Below are 17,030 nucleotides of genomic sequence, written 5' to 3' on the forward strand. Positions count from 1 at the left end.
AAAAAAAAAAAAAAAAAAAAAAAAAAACAAAGCTAGTGTTTATTCTTTTTTTTTTTTGAGACAGAGTCTCGCTCTGTCACCCAGGCTGGAGTGCAGTGGCGCCATCTTGGCTCACTGCAAGCTTTGCCTCCCGCATTCACGCCATTCCCCTGCCTCAGCCTCCTGACTAGCTGGGACTACAGGCACGCGCCACCATGCCAGGCTAATTTTTTTTGTATTTTTAGTAGAGACGGGGTTTCACCATGTTAGCCAGGATGGTCTCGATCTCCTGACCTCGTGATCCACCCGCCTCAGCCTCCCAAAGTGCTGGGATTACAGGCGTGAGCCACCGTGCCCGGCCTAGTGTTTCATACTTAATATGAAAACAGGCATGTTGATGATTTCAAATAGAGATGTTGGATCTATAACGTATACCAGACATGTGGGGCTGAAATGGAAGAAACAATGGGTTTTGGAGTCAGAACCAGGATCAAGTTCCTATTTTATTCCTTAATTCAGGGGTCCCCAATCCCTAGGCCATGGACCAGCACCAGTTGGTGGCCTGTTAGGAACTGGGCCACACAGCAGGAGGTGAGCAGCAGTGAGCTAGCATTACCCTCTGAGCTCTGCCTCCTGCCAGATCAGCGGCGGCATCAGATTCTCATACGAGGGGAACCGTACTGTGAACTGCACGTGGGAGGGATCTAGGCTGCGCATTCCTTATCAGAATCTAATGCCTGATGATCTGAGGTGGAACAGTTTCATCCTGAAACCATCTCCTGCATACCCCCACTCGCCCACCATCTGTGGAAAAATTGTCTTCCACAAAACCAGTTCCTCGTGCCAAAAAGGTTGGGGATCGCTGCCTTAACTAACTGTGTGACCTTCGCCAACATACTTAACCACTCCAGTTCTGTGTCCTCTTTTGTAAAAGAGTTACAATAACGCCTTTCTTGTTGGGTAGTTTTCAGTATTTGATGAGCTAATCTATGTAAAGTGCTTAGCACATCACTCACCTTCTAGTAAGTCATGATTATGGTGATAGAGTATGATGATTAGTTTGGTTCCAGGGCTGGTCTTTCCTTCTCCTAGCTGTGTGACTTCAGATAAGGTTTTTAATCCTCTTGAGCCTTGGCTTTTGAATCTGTACAATGGGCTAACTCTACCTATCTGGAAAGATTGCTTTGAGGCTTGGTTTGATTACATGAAATGATGACAGGCCTGATCTGGTAGACCCTAAATAAGAATAGCATTTACATAGACTTCCTGTGTCCCACACTGTTCTAAGAGTTTAGGGTTTTTGTTGTTTGTTTTTTAGCGTATTTTATCTTCCCAGTGACCCTGTGCAGTGGTTATCATTTGCCCTGTTTTATAGAGGAGACAACTGAGGCTCAACAAGATTAAATAACTAGCCCAAAGTCTATCCCAGGACTTGAAGCAGAGTCCCTGTTCTTAACCACTGCCCCAGCTGCTCAGTGAGTACCCCAGCCCCTGCTTATTCTACCTACCTCCTAAAGCCCACCACCTGCCATTAATAGTCAGATGTGCTTATGCTCTGTGTAGGGCCGTATTTCTGGAAAACAGAGCCCCTGCTTCCAAAGAGCAGCTTACTTAGGAAGTGAAAGTGGAGGCTCACTCCTCCTGTCACCTCCTCCCACTTCCAGATAACCTTAAACCTCATCCATTGCTTAGGCTGGTTAATCTAATATCAACTGAAAAAAAAAATCTGACACTGGTATTGACTAACATTATTAGAGTGGGTTACAATGTTAGTTTTGAGATAAATGTCATCTTGATGCACTGAGATTGTTAGTCTTTGTGTCATAAAACATGCCTTCACCCAGACAGATGTGGGGGGTATTTGGAAGACAGAAACCAGGCCTAGGAGATCCCAGGTTGAGACTCAGGTGGACAACAACAGTATTGAAAACAATATTACATCGAAGGTACAGTGGTCTGTTCTAAGTACACCACCTTTTTTGGCATTCCTTACTCATCCTCCCTCTCCGTTACCCCAGTGGCTTTGGCCTCTTCTTGAGTTCTGGCAATCTTCCCTGAGGTCTGGGTAAGTGTAATTTGGGGGCCCAGAAAGGCAAATTCTCTGTTGAGTGAGGTGTGGCTGCTTTAGCATTCCTGATAATGAGGTAGTAATTGTTTTTCTGACTTTCTGTGGTTGTGAAGTGCTCTGCTGGCCCCCCACCCTGGTGTGGAAGGCTGTTAGAAAGCTATTTGTAGCTCTTGGTTCCTCCTGGCATTTTGGGGCTTCAATTCTGCAACATGTTAATTCAACAACTATTATCAGAAAATCTTGCTGGTGCCAGGAGTCTACTAAGTACTTGGATTACAGCAATGAATGAAACAGACCCAGCCCCTGACCATATGGAATTTGTAGGCTGGGGGGTGGAGAGGATGTCCTAGTCAGCTTGGGTTGCTAAAACTATCAGAGACTGGAGGGCTTAAGCAACAAACATTTATCTCTCACACTTCTGCAGGCTGGAAGTGTGAGACCTGGTTGCCAGCATGGGAGTTTGGTGAGGACCCTCTTCCTCGTTTGTGAAACAGTTCTCTCATGTCTCTTGCTATAAGGGCACTAATCCCATCACTGGGGCTCCACCTCCCTGACCTCATTTAAACCTATTCACCTCCCAACAGCCCTATCTGTAAACACCATCAAACTGGGGGTCCTCCCTCACCATGTGAACTTTGGAGGGACATAAACAACAGTCCATAAGTGGGAGGTTAGGGCAGTAAGCACACAAGTAAATACATAATTATAACTTGTGGAAAGTGCTTTAAGTGAAAACAATAGCATGTCATGAGACAGGAGATCAGAGCGGAATTAGAATTAGGAGAGTCTGGGGATACCTCTCAAGGAATGAGCCTTTTCAACTAGGACTTGGGATGGAAAAAAGAGTGAAATCATGCTGGATGCAGGGAACAGCGGGTTCAAAGACCCAGAGGTGGGTGTGTTGAGTGGCTGGTGTGGTAAGACCCAAGTCCAGGAGGGTACAGAGCTAAATAATGAGACATACTCAGGCCAAGCAGGGCCTCCTGGGCTGGGTAAGGATTTGGGGTTTTATTCTAAAGTGCAGAGGGAAACTTTGGAGGAATTTTCCCTCCTGACTTTTCCCTGTCATTCATAATATACAAGAAAAAGATCATTAACCACCTCTGTTTATTCAGATAATGAACAATCTCTACTTCTTAAGCTATATAAACCTTGTCTTAGTGTGTAAAACAATTCTGGAGAGTATGGTTTTCAATCTCCAGATGAGGGAACTGAGGCTCAAAACAAAGTGAAAAAGACAGAAGCAGGATTTGGAGCCAGGTCTGCCCAGCCCACAACACCTGTTCCGTAGTTTTCTGGGACAGATGAGTGTAAATGGGTGTGGGCCTCCTAGGCACTCAGCATCCTTCATCCGGAACTTCAATGGATGGACTAGGGTGGAGTCCAGTCCTTCCTGGCTCTTTGGAAACAGGAACAAAAGACCCCGCAGAGTGGAGGGAGGTTGGGCATGTGTGGGTCAGGGGTTCAGAATCTGCAGGCACCAAATGTCAGGGCCCCCTGACTATGGGAAGGGCTGTCAGTTTTTCACGCTAGTCTGTTCTGCTCCTCCTAGCTATTACCCAGAAGTCCCAAAGCGGGTGCCTTCCCGCTCTGTTCACCTTTGAAAATCTGAAGTCATCATTTGCGTGCACTTGGGAGGCCCAGGGTTTGGAAAAAAGAAATTCTTTATTGGGAGCTTTCAGGTCACAGGAAAAGCCTCCACTGTGTGGGGCCCACATCCTTAGCACCGCATGCTGGCTGCTTCCAGGCATCTGCACTGACCCTGTTTCTCCTTCCTTGCTGTGAAGCGGTCATGAGATTGCAGAGCCAGATGTGTTGCAGGCCAGGTGTATCTTGGCTGGTGGGGCAGGCCTTCTGCTTAACATGGGACCTCACTTAGTGAGGGAAGAGAGCAGTCCTGGCCCAGGGGGTGCCGTGTCTGGGGCAGATACTTTAGGGGTTATGGCTCTGTCATCTTCTCAACCTCTTAATGCCACTCAGGGTCACCACACATAAATCCCTGGGTACTCTCCCACTTAGCTCTGTGACAGGTTTGTGTCCTAGATGCTTGCTGACTGTGTATACATGTTCAGTGGGGTGAATAAAAGTCTTCGACTAAGCATTTTGGCCAGTGATCAGCAGAGTGTTTATTTGCTGCGGGCCCAGTTTCAACTCCCACTTCGGTGGTGACTAATATATTTTGTTCTTGTGGAGTGCTTTTCATTTGATGAGCCCCAGACACTTTCTGTGTCAGTCCTCAATGCCATATCCAGATGTCCTCCAGCTTCCAGATCGGCCACTTCGGTGGCACTTTCCTCTGCATAAACACTTCAGCCCTCTCACAGTGGAGTTCCAGGAAACCGGTTTCCACTTCAAGGCTCCGTTGTTTTCTGTTGGCTTTCTTCGTTAAGATATTTTTCCTCACTGGCCCCTCAGAGATGAATATGAAGTGCAGTGTTTTTGGAACTTTGTTTTTCACAGCCTGCATAAAACCAAGAAAGTGTCAAGCAGTAGGTGATTAAGTACCAAGTTGCACAGGCAATGCTTTTGAGATTGACAGCTGGGCTCTGGTTAACCTTTTAAAGACAGCAGCGAAGGGAAATGCCTTAGAGCAATAGAAAATATTGGTGATGGAAATTGAATTTATTCACCAATAAACTTGGTAAGTGGCATTCCCTAAGCGAGCCTGTGAATTATGAAAATCCACATCAGTGGACATGATGAAGCACCTGCTATTCGCAGTGTACCGGGCCGGATTCATTCATTCGACGGTTCCTATCTAGCACCCTCTATGTGCTGGAGATATGGTGACTCACCAGATGGACACTCTCCCTTGTCGTCAGTGCTGGCCTTGAAGATGACAGATGGAAATGCTGGCCTAGGCTGCCCTCTTGTAGGTCACAGCCAGTGCTTACTATGTGACCAGTGCTGTTCTAAATACCGTACATATGTGTATTAACTCATTGTATGCTCACAGAGTACCCTACATAGGGTAGGTGCAGTTATTATCTGTACTTACAGAGAAGAAAACAGAAGCACAGAAGAGAGCATTATTTGTCCAAGTCACATAGCTGGTGACTGGAACCAGATAGCCTGGCTTTACAGTCTGTGCCCTTCACTGCCACTACCAAGCAATGTGAAAGGGAAATAATCAACTTAGGACACAAGGTTTCACGCCCTCTGAAGCAGGTGGGGATAGAATACCATGGGCCCTCCCAGCAGGGAGAGATGGGCTTAGGGGAGAAACAGAGTAAGGTGGGAACCCTACGCTTTTCCCAATCTGACAGGTGACATCCCCGCTTGGGGGGATGGAGGAAATGTTTGGCTACTGAGGGGGCTACTCTGGCCAGAAGTAAACAAAATAAGCAACTGTCTCGGGGCCAGGAGACTTGGATGCTAGTTTTGATTGATCCAGACAAGTTCAGGGCCCTGCCCAGGGCCTCCGTTTTCTCATCTCTAAAATAGGTGGCTTGGACAACATTCGGTTTGACCTCAGGAGCCCAGGATTTCAGCAGAGAGGGGAGGAGCTGGCTCTCTGTGCACTCTGAACAGAGTTTCCTGACCAGAAGATGTTTGGCTCTGAGAGATGTGGGGGCAGGCACTGGACTTCCCAGAAGGCCCTGGCAGCTGTGAAAGGACGTATGCATTCCACTGTGGTCCCACCCCAAATGCTGACGTTGGCTGTGTCTGCATTCCTTTCTTTGTAGGCAGGGTGGCAGTGTCTGTGTGTCTGCAGCTCACACTATAAGGCACTTTGTATGAGAGACAGAGGGAGCTAGAAGGAGGGAAGAGGGAGTAGGGAGAGGAAGGAAGCCGGGAGGGAGAAAGGAGATACCGAGAGGGACTGACTTCCATCTGCTTTCAAATTCTGAGGGATTAAGTGCTTTCAGATACTTAAAGTCAATGAGTGTTAATGGAGTTAAAAAGCCTCCAATAATAATTGTAGCTTCATCCATCTGCTAAATTTTCTCCAGAGTCGGCTGTCTATAGTATTCTGGTATGGCAGAGGCACACATGACCAGACTTGTTTTCCAGGTTAAGTTCCTTAAGAAATTGTAAACCAAGCAAGAAAAACAAACAGACAACAACAAAACACAGATTGTTGTGGATTGTGCAGCAGGAAAAGTAGGACCCTGTTTGAGCTGACCAAGCATGTGTGTTCTCCATGCAGCTCTGTCGAAGCTGTGTAAAATGTGTTCGGTGCTGGCTCCTGCCAGATGCTGTTGGCATGGCTTCATCTGCCCAGCTGGCTGTTGGGTACCTTGCAGAATGATGAAGCCTGTTGTTCACATCATCACCACAACCCTGGACATCCAAGCAGTGCATGTCAACAAGTAGAGTATAATTATCTTCTTTACTTGTAAAACTGTGGAGCCTGTGGATTAAGTTCACCAAAATGAATCATATTCAAGAGAAGTCACTTCCCAAAGGAGAATCCAGATGTGGTCCCCACATTCATGGATGTATGTGCTCTCCACATTCATGGATATATGTGTGCAAGTTATGCTTGGGGTTGGTGGAGCCCACTCTAATTGACATTTGCAATCTGGGTTATATCACCTCTGAGGTAGGCAGGCACCTACGTGAGGAATGATGGCTTTAACTTAGTTCATTCATTAAATGAATATCAGTTATCTATTCCTAATGTCCAGGATGGTGGTGGGCAGAATGTCTTAGAAGCCCATATTGTGTATAGCAGGTTGTGACTTCACCAGAGATGGCATTTGCTGGTTAAACTTTAGTGATAGGATGTGTTTTTAACAGAAAGGGAAACAGAATCCGAGCCAGTTTTCTTGGTAATAATAACCATTTGGGTTGAGGAGCTGATACTGGGTGGGAAAATGTGAGGCCCCTTGGACATCATCCATTTGCTGCTGAGAAATCAAAATTAAAACATCACTTGGTGTCAGAATGTTCCAGAAGGCAGTTGAGCTGCTAATGTGTTAAAGTGTTCAGAGGTATGTGTTATATGAAAAAAAGAGGAAATACAAGACAAAGGAAATGAAACGTTTGGCAATCATTGAGTATTTCTTCAATATGGTATTTCTTGTGGCTCTGGGATTTTAAAAATCCACTGGAAAGCCAGTATTGTTGACTTTCGCTCTGTACTATTTTTGTGGGGACTGATTATTTTTCACTTTATATTCCTTATTTCTGACTAGGCTTAATGGTAACACCCTAAGTTGATGGCCTTCTACTAAATTTAAAACAAAATACAGGCTGGGAGCGGTGGCTCACTCCTGTAATCCCAGCACTTTGGGAGGTCGAGGCAGGTGGATCACCTGAGGTCAGGAGTTCAAGACCAGCCTGGCCAACGTGGTGAAACCCCGTCTCTACTAAAAATACAAAAATTAGCCAGGTGTGGTGGCAGGTGCCTGTAATCCCAGCTACTCAGGAGGCTGAGGCAGAAGAATCACTTGAACTCATGAGGCGGAGGTTGCAGTGAGCCAAGATCGCGCCATTGCATTCCAGCCTGGGTGATAAGAGTGAAACTCCATCTCAAAACAAACAAACAAAAATAACAACAACAACAAAAAACTGTTCCTACCCACAATCCCATCAGATTTACTGTGATACTTTTGCCAACAGGAAGAGCTTTTTATTTATGTACAGGTGCACAGAAAGTCTTAACATCTCATCTGAGTTTGTTTGGTCTTAATGAACCATCGTTTAGTTTAATGAGACCGAGCATTTTTTCTCTAGGGCAGATGGGCCCTTTGAGTTGAAAGTCACAGTTCCTCAAAAGAAGGCAGTCGCTGAGAATGTTGTGCTGGCCTGCCTCGAGATGTCCTGAGATGCCCTCATGAGGAAAAGGCTCTAAAATATTTTAATCATGCAAGTGTATAGCCTTCTTATAAAACATTATGAATAAAAGTACTACCCTACTCCTGGTGTCCTCTACCTTTCCAGAAGTAATTTTTATTCTCACACCGTGTATCTTCTCACAGGTAGTTTTCTTGGCGTTTACATTCACGGACGTATGCCTATGGAAAATGTGGAGTGCTTTGTGTATTTGGAGGGCAGGGGATGTGGGCAAGCCATATAGATGTTATTATACTTTGTATTTCTTTCTACAACTTGCATTTTTCAATTGACAGGATGTCTTGTGGATCTTTCTATGTCAGTACATACAGCTCCACCATGTTCTTTTTCATCACTGGTCTGCTTGGCTTTTATGGGTACCCACCCAATAATTCTAACAGAGATGATGGCTGTGGTTCTGTGGGGCCAAGCGAGGGGTGGAGTGAGGTGTCGGGACCAGGGACCCAACACGAGTTGGGAGAAGGTGAATGATGTAACCTCAGGACAAACAAAGAGGGTGCATGTTCTGCCTATTTTTCTTCCTAGTGAAGTAGTATCTCCCTATGTAGATGACTGCTAAGTCTGAGGTAGACAGGGAATGGTGTTATATTTTATCTTAAATTTTAATTCCATAAACATTTATAGTATCTGAAAAAAGGTTGTAGTGACTTTTCTGTACTAAGAGGGGTCCTTTACTGTAGTGGGCTCAAACAACCAAGGTTTTTTGTTTTGTTTGTTTTTTAAGAAACAGAGGTCTCACTTGTCACCCAGGCTGGAGTACAGTGGTGTGATCATAGCTCACTGTAGCCTTGAACTCTGAACTTCTGGGCTCAAGTGATCCTCCTGCCTCGGCCTCCTGAGTCGTTAGGGCCATAGGCATGCACCACCATGCCTGGCTATCAAACAATCAAGGTTGATTTCTTCCTCATATCTTATGTCCATTGCGAGTTGGCAAGAGCTACTCATTGTGGTTATTTGTGGGCCTGAGCTGATGGAGCTGCCCCCGTCTTGTGCTAATCATAGTGCCAGAAGCAAAAAAAAAAAAAAAAAAATTTCACATTGATAAATTATGCAGTGATGCCTAAAAGCCTCCTACCCAAAGCAACGCATTCCACTTCTGCTCATGATTCGTGAGTTAAAGCCTGTAACTTCAAGGGGGTAGGGAAGTGTAATCTTACCAGGTGTCTAGGAGAATAACCTGAACTGTTTGATGAGCAGAATACTTCTACCACTGTGCTGGTTTTCAAGGAAGGGGTGGAAAAGTCTTTGAAAACTCTCCTATGACCCATAAAGTTATATCCTAGAAGCCAGTCCTTTCTGTGTACATAAAATCACTGGCCTTTTCCTGTGGCCGCCAAGGTGGCAGAGAGCAGAGCTGTTTGGGAACTCACTTCAAGAAGTGGTTAGAGCTTGAGGAGGGAGGGTCAGGACAGGAGCAGAGGAGGATGGCATGGCACTGGGCCAGGTTCCATATGACCTGGATGCCAGCAAAGCTGGCCTTGGTTTTGCTTCTGCTTGTATTTGTTTCCAACCTATATAGAAAGTATCACAGTAGAAAAACTTACAGAATGGCCTGACTACACAGAGCTCACTGGTGAAGAACACTGGGTTGTAACTCTTAAGATAGCATCTGCTACATCGCTAAAGAATGTTTTACAACAGAGCTTAGATCTGTTAGGAATCTTAGCTGCTACTGTTGCAACACCAGTTTGTGGAAAGCTGTGTTATTTATTTTGAAATATAAACATTAAACAAAAGAGCAAATAATGATTCCCAACGATTGGGTGCCTAAAAAAAGAGTGAAATCACGAGGCCAGTGTGGATGATGGGAAATGACTTTCTTGAGGTTTCTGTTCTCGATCTGGCCCCATCAGTTGGGATGGAGTCCAGTCTTGTCTGCTCATCCTGGAAGGAAGGCACTCATAGTCACACTGGAGCAGGGAAACCTCTGCTGGGTGATTCTGCACGGCATGAAGCTCCTGCTAAATGGATCAGGTTTGCTAGTGTTTTTTAGGCTGCAGAGAACAGGGGCGCACTAGGCTCTCTATGTTCATGGGGGTTTATTATAAAGATACACAAAATAAAGGAAGCTGTGGCTGGTGGCCTCAGCTGTGGGCAGTCAAACCCACACGTACTGTGGGTTTTTGGGACTCAGCATCTCTCTAAATGGCTCAAATTTAAACTCCCTGAGAGAGGAGCTCTAACCAGGTCTCCCTGTCACCTACCATTACAGAGGGCTGCAGTGGAGCAGACACCTCTGTGATCGTGCTGGCTGGAGCCCAAGGAAGCTCTTGAGAGCCACAGCACCTCCCTGTCTCTCTCTGCTCATTTCTTCTTCCACACGTTCACCATACTTGTGATTCCTTGTTCTGTGTCTGTCGGTCCTGCCCGGTTATAAACTCTGTGAGGGCAGGGAGCTACTTGACCTCTGTGTGCCTTGGTTTCCTCATGTGTAAATTGGTGGTAACAATGACCCCTGCCATCTAGGGTTGTTGCAAGGATTGAGACAATAGAAATTAGTAAATGATTCGCTCATTACTGAGTGCCAGCTCTGGCCTAGGCATTTTGTGCATATTAACTCACTTAATCCTTACAGCAACATTTTGCGGTAGGAACTCTTACCTTGAGGCAATCACGGCACAGAAAGGATGGCTAACTTGCTAACAAGTGATGATCCTTATAATGAGTGATCTTATAATAAAGTCCCATGAACAGACATAACCTGAGAGTGCCCCTGTTCCCCACAGCCTAAAATCACCAACAAACATGGTCCATTTAACGGGAACTTCCTTCTAATTTGTTCATGAGTCAGAATTTGAACACTGCTGTCTCTAGAGATCCCAGACACCACGGATGTAACCCCTATGTTGTCCTGCCTCTCACCATGTGTATAAAGCCTTAACATCCATGCTGACGCCCTAGTAAAACACTTGGTGTTAGCTATTATCAGACTAGGCCCTGCTGGAGCCCTTGCACAGCGCAGGGCCAGACATGAGGAAGTGCTCAGTGGATCTCTGTAGAAGGAATGAACAAGGCTGCAACCTCATGGAGTTGTCCCACCACTCTCTGCCCCTGCCCACCCCGTCGCAGCTATCCTGTGGGTCACGCTAATGGGAGAGCACTGTCATGTGACTCGCAGCTGGCAGAGGCTGCTGGGCAAGGTGTCCAGGTTTGCTGTAGCAGTTCAGGCAGGCAGGGCCGGGCCGAGGAAAGGGAGACCGTTTGCCATTATCTTTGAGCCTCTCTTTGGCATGTGGAATTTCTCAGATGCAGAGCTTTAAAGCAGCAGAGTGGCAGGTGAGTTCTTACCCTTCTTTATGAAAGAAAAACCAGGGAAAGCAAAGCGTTCTGCTTTCTAGAAGCCAGGTCATCTGGAAGCCAGCTTCTGCAGCTCAAAAGAGGGCCTTAGCAGTTACAAAGAAACACAAGATCATGGTAAGAGTACAACAAAAACATGGTGTGAAGCCAAACATGCAAAAAGTCAGTGCAGGCGCAAATGCACGCAGAGAAAAGCTGAGAGGAAGTGCTCCAAAATGAGAATAGTGGTTACTGCATGTGAGTAATAGGGAACTTAATTTATTCCTCTAAAATTTTTTTTTTTTTTTTTTTTTTGCATTTCCCAAGTTTTCTACAGTGAGCAGGTATTGTTTTATACTTACAGAAAAAGTTATTAAAACATAGAAAGGTACATGTACAGAACATCTTTATAATGTTTTTTTTTTTTTTAATCTTAGTATCTTAGTTATAAGAAATGCACATCTCCTCTTTCCTGGGACAGGGCAAGGAAAGAAAGAAGCCTGGGGTGAAAGTGACACTGAGCCTGGGGTGAAAGTGACACTGAGTGTGTGTGTATCTGTGGTTTCTCTGGGGCCGCCCGATGATTCAGGGACAGAGTCCTGGCTGCTCTCCAGGAGGTGAGACTCCTTTCGCGGTCAATCATTTCCTGATGGGTCCTGGTGGCCTCACGAGATATTAATATAGTATAGTTTGGTCAGTACCCATTTCTGTTTCCCAGATTATTAACACTTCCTATTGCTCATCACTTTTGTTTTTGTCTTGGGATCATCTTTCTTCTACCTGAAAAACTCTATTTAGTATTTATTTTAGTGCAGATACAGTAGCAACAAAGTCTCAGTTTTTACCTGGAAAAACTTTATTTTGCCTTTGCTTAAAAGAAAATCAATTTCATGGAAGTGTAATTTCATACAATAACATTCACAGATTTCAAGCATATGGGTTGCTGACTTTTGACAAGTTGTATGTATCTATATGTATATTCATACATACAGACACACATATGTGACTGTATAAAAGGGAGAGAGCAAGCACTGCAATCAAGACACAAAACATTTCTATCTCCCCAGAAATGACCCTTATTCCTCTTTGCAGTCAATTTCTCCCCCACTCCCATCTGCCCCCTGCCTCAGGAAACCATTGATCTGATTTCTAGATCAGATTTTCAGAATCACATGCATGAAATCTTTTTTTCTGAGATAGTGTCTCACTCTGTCACCCAGGCTGGAGTGCAATGGCACAATCTTGGCTCACCGCAGCCTCCACCTCCCGGATTCAACCAGTTCTCCTGCCTCAGCCTCCCTGGTAGCTGGGATTACAGGTGTGCGCCACCATGCCCTGCTAATATTTGTATTTTCGAGGAGACAGGGTTTCACAATGTTGGCCAGGCTGGTCTCGAACTCCTGGCCCCAAGTGATCCACCTGCCTTGGCCTCCCAAAGTGCTGGGATTACAAGTGTGAGTCACTGCACCCAGCCCTATGTACTCTATTGAGCCTGGCTTCTCTTACTCAGTGTAGTAGTATCTGTGACCTTCATTCACGACATATTCTGGTTTCATTGGCATTTATTGTTGAATTGTGTTCTACTGTATGGATATGCTATACTTTGTCAATCCATTCACCGGCAGTTGTCCTCTGTGTGAGCCACAAGTTATTCTATTATAACCAGGACTGGAAGTCCCTTGTTTTTTTAAAAAAAAAAACAGCAAAAACAAAAAACAACAAAAAACTCATCAGAACCCCTGATTCTTTTCAAAAGGCAGGTTTCTAGAAGGGGAAGTTACTAAATAGAAAGTTTTCAGAGTCTGTTGACACATACTATGTCAAAGGACTTTCCAGAGACTTCCACAGATTTACATTTCCACCAGTGGTATAGGAGAGTCCTGACTCACCAAACATCAACAGCATTTTTGTATCTTACTCTCTGATCTTTGCAAGAATGCAAAGCTGCCAAATTGCATGCAGCAGTGAAGGGAATTTTACATTGAGTATAAACCAGTAGGTCCAGTATGTATTTTCTTCCTGAGTTTGCAGAATTTTCAGTGACCTCACGTCTTTAACCTCTGTTTCACTGAGTTGCCGATGAAACTGATCTGAAAAGCCAATTAAAATCATTCCTGGCCGGGCGCGGTGGCTCACGCCTGTAATCCCAGCACTTTGGGAGGCCGAGGTGGGTAGATCATGAGGTCAGATCAAGACCATCCTGGCTAACACGGTGAAACCCCATCTCTACTAAAAATACAAAAAATTAGCAAAAAAAAAAAAAAATGGCGGGCACCTGTAGTCCCAGTTACTGGGGAGGCTGAGGCAGGAGAATGGCGTGAACCCGGGAGGCGGAGCTTGCAGTGGGCCGAGATCGTGCCACTGCACCCCAGCCTGGGCGACAGAGCAAGACTCCATCTCAACAACAGCAACAACAACAACAAAGGTCATTCCTGGCATCAGTATTTTAAATGGAAGGACAGCAGGCAGGAACTCTGACGTCTCACCACCCTAGCTTTTAGTGATTGCCCTGGAGTGGTGCTGTCCACTTAAGTAGCCCTTGGCTGCATGTGGCTCTTGAGCACTGGAAATGTGGTTGATCCAAATTGAGATGTGAGGTTAAAACACATGCCAGGTTTCCAAGCCTTAGTATGAAGAAAAAGAATGTAAACTATCTCATTAATAAATTTTGTGTTGATGGGCTGGGTGCAGTGGCTCTCACCTGTAATCCCAGCACTCTGGGAGGCCGAGGTGGGAGGATCACTTGAGGCCAGGAGTTCAAGACCAGCCTGGGCAATATGATGAAACCCTGTCTCTACTAAAAATACAAAAATTAGCCAGGTGTGGGGGTGTGCACCTGTAATCCCAGCTACTTGGGAGGCTGAGGCAGGAGAATTGCTTGAACCTGGGAGGTGGAGGTTGCAGTGAGCCGAGATCACACCACTGCACTCCAGCCTGGGCAACAGAGTGAGTGAGACTTCATGTCAAAATAATAATAATAATCAATACAAAAATTTTGTATGGATGACATAAATTTTGTATGGATGACATAAATTTTGTATGGATGGTATACTGAAAGATTTTGAGTGTATTAGAATTAAAATATATCATTGAAATTGATATATCACCTGTCCATTTTTACTTTTATTAATGTGGCTACTAAAAAGTTTTAAATTACTGGGAAGCTGTGTCATATTTCAATTCATCAGAACTGCTCTGTGGTCTTCTTTTTCCCTTTGAAGATCCGCCATCCTGCAATCCCTGCTTCCTTTTCACCAGAGCAGCTTCCCTGAATCTTCTCCTGGAGGCTCTGCAGACCTTTTATTTAGTTTGGAAGATCACATTGCAGGATGGGACTTGGGCACTGGTTTCTGTGAGGAGCCTGGAGTGGTGAATTGCCCCTGGAATTCCCTTACCCTGGGAACTAACCCTCTCTGAGGGCAGAAAGCTAGAAAGAAGAGGACTTGGGAGGAGATGCCTGTGCAAGCCCCAGCTCCCTTCAGGGCTCCCTCATCGCCCACAGGCTCTACCCCCACCTGCCTTTGCCTCAGGAGATGGCTTTTGGTGGTGGACTCACCCTTCTCTGATCTCTGTTTCATTTTTCCAATTGGTGATCCATCTTTTGTTCTGTGGTGCGTCCTTTTTTTCTGGCTGCCTCCATTAGCTTGGTTTTTTTCTTTGTGTATTCCCTGGACCTGCCTTACCAGGATCTCCAACTTCAGTCCCCATTGGTCTACACCACTGGCCTGGGAAAGCCCCACTGAGGAGAGCAGACCCAGCTCCCAGATACCTGGTCCTGGTCCAACCTTGGTCTTTTTGCCTGGAAGAGAGAACCAGACCCTCTTCATCAACAGGACCCCCCCTTTACCAAGTAAAGAAAGGAAAGGATTGCCTGCCAGGGCCAGCAGATCTCTGGCTCTTTGGTGTTTCTGAAATAAGTGCCCATGAACTTTAAATTGATCTCCAGTCTCCCATGGTATGGTTTTGGTCTACCCTTAGATTCTGTTTACCAGGTCTGAGTTCAGTTTCTCTGCTTTCCTTTCCAACATCCATACCTTGTTAAGTTCTTGCTGAATTGAGCTAACTCTGCACACTTGATTAAATCTTAAGCCAGGGCTCTAGAAATTATAAAGCAGCCTGCTTGCCAGATGGCTGTCATATAATATATTGCTTTATTTAGGTGATTGTAAGTCAGGAGACTTTCCTTCAGTTTCTGCCTTTGATGGCAAGAGGTGGAGATACCTGTCTATGGCGGCGATTACAGAAAACATCTGGGAAGACAAGTCGCTGTTTTTATGGGAATCGCAGGCTTGGAAGAGACAGAAGCAGTGAGTAAAATGGGCCCCTCGTGGGAGGCGGGCAAAGGTCGGGAAAGGAGGGATGAAGGAAGTTGTGCAATACCCCTTCCCAGCTTTCTAAAGAATGGAGCATGACGTTGAAAAACGCTAAATCACAAAGTGAGAAGCGACTTCTTTCCAGTTTTCTCTCAGCCTTGTGATGATCTTAAAGAGAAAGTCTCAATTCTGTGCTACTGTGTCTTTAACATCTCTCAGATGCTTGCGAGAGAAAACAGGCCCCAACCGCAGCAGGCCTAGCTGGAATACGGTAATATTGTTGTATTTCTGGTGAATTAATTTTTGTGTTACTTTCTATGCATTGCAAAGGATTTTTTTTTTTTTCTGTTTCTAATGGTGACATAACATTCCTTTAAAATTATTAGCATTTTCAAAACTCAACTGAAAACAAAAAGTTAAGCAAATAAAGTACGGGTGTGTCTCAATTATGGCAAGAACAACCAAAAACTGACTATGGTGGGGATGTTGAACGTTTAGAAAACACTGTCCTAAAAGAAGAAGGTACAGAGAGTAGTCTGATATCTGGGAATACTAGATTTTAAAATTATTCTCTTGCCAGTTTTATTCATTCATTCACCATGTGCCACAATAATTTTTTTAAGTCTTTGTTCGATTTTGCAGATTCCAGAAAGAACTTGGAAATTGAAGATTTAAAGAATGTTGTTTTAAAATATTCTAACTTCAAAGAATGATGCCAGGAACTTAAAAAGGTATTATTAACTGCTAATTTAAATTTAATATTGTCAACTGATATGCTTTAAATGAGCCGATTTTTTAAAGCTAAGGATCCTAAAGGGGGTCATAGAATTGACCGCCACGGAAAATAGCTGGGTGTGGTGGCTCACGCCTGTAATCCAAACAATTTGGGTGGCCGAGGCAGGCAGATCACTTGAGGTCAGGAGTTCAAGACCAGCTTGGCCAACATGGTGAAACCCTGTCTCTATTAAAAATACAAAAATTAGCTGGGTGTGGTGACACACGCCTGTAGTTCTAGCTACTCAGGTGGCTGATGCAGGGTAATTGCTTGAGCTCGGGAGGCAGATGTTGCAGTGAGCCAAGATTGTGCCACTGCACTCCAGCCTGGGCCACACAGTGGGACTCTGCCAAAAAAAAAAAAGAAAAAAAGAAAAAGGAGAAAAGGCTGGATTAGCATTTAATAACTTTTATTGGAACAATAACCAATATTTTCATCCCTTTAAATTTTTTTGGTGGGGATCTCTTGCCCTTCTGTTGCTGATAATTTTAAATTGTACTCTTTCTTGTGCTATCATTTGGGTTCTAAAAAGAAAGCTATTGTGTGGGATCTGGCATTTGATAGGTTAAAAAAAGAAAACATGGAAGCGTGTCAAAGAGCAGGAGACTCATGTGCCCTTGGTGGAAAAAAAAATTGAGAACCACTAGACCTGAATGTTAACAGATGTGGCTTGTGAAACATATTAATGATGTTGATAGTGTTAAAAGATCTATGAACTTTTTTTTGAACTATAAAAAAACTTTTTTTTTTAAACTCTCTCTGTGAAATGCATGGGTTTTCCTGCCTAGACAAACAACAAAGTGGCCAATTTCAGGCC

The 17,030-nt window shown here is 44.7% G+C and overlaps 1 protein-coding gene across 4 annotated transcripts in view; it reads left to right on the forward strand.

Moving 5' to 3' along the window:
* The window catches only part of NOD1 (nucleotide binding oligomerization domain containing 1), a 49,973-nt gene that overhangs the window by 4,190 nt on the left and 28,753 nt on the right, over positions 1–17,030 (forward strand). For 3 of the 4 annotated variants that reach the window (XR_003118679.1, XM_025380464.1, XM_025380466.1), the window contains exons 2-3: positions 15,285–15,432; positions 16,081–16,169. The gene's annotated coding sequence lies outside the window, so the exon portion shown is untranslated. Of the gene's footprint in view, positions 1–11,562; positions 11,647–15,284; positions 15,433–16,080; positions 16,170–17,030 lie in introns of all 4 variants that reach the window. The other variant, XM_025380465.1, reaches the window with a different exon arrangement.

Source organism: Theropithecus gelada, chromosome 3 (genome assembly GCF_003255815.1).
Source record: "Theropithecus gelada isolate Dixy chromosome 3, Tgel_1.0, whole genome shotgun sequence".
Taxonomy (NCBI): Eukaryota; Metazoa; Chordata; class Mammalia; order Primates; family Cercopithecidae; genus Theropithecus; species Theropithecus gelada.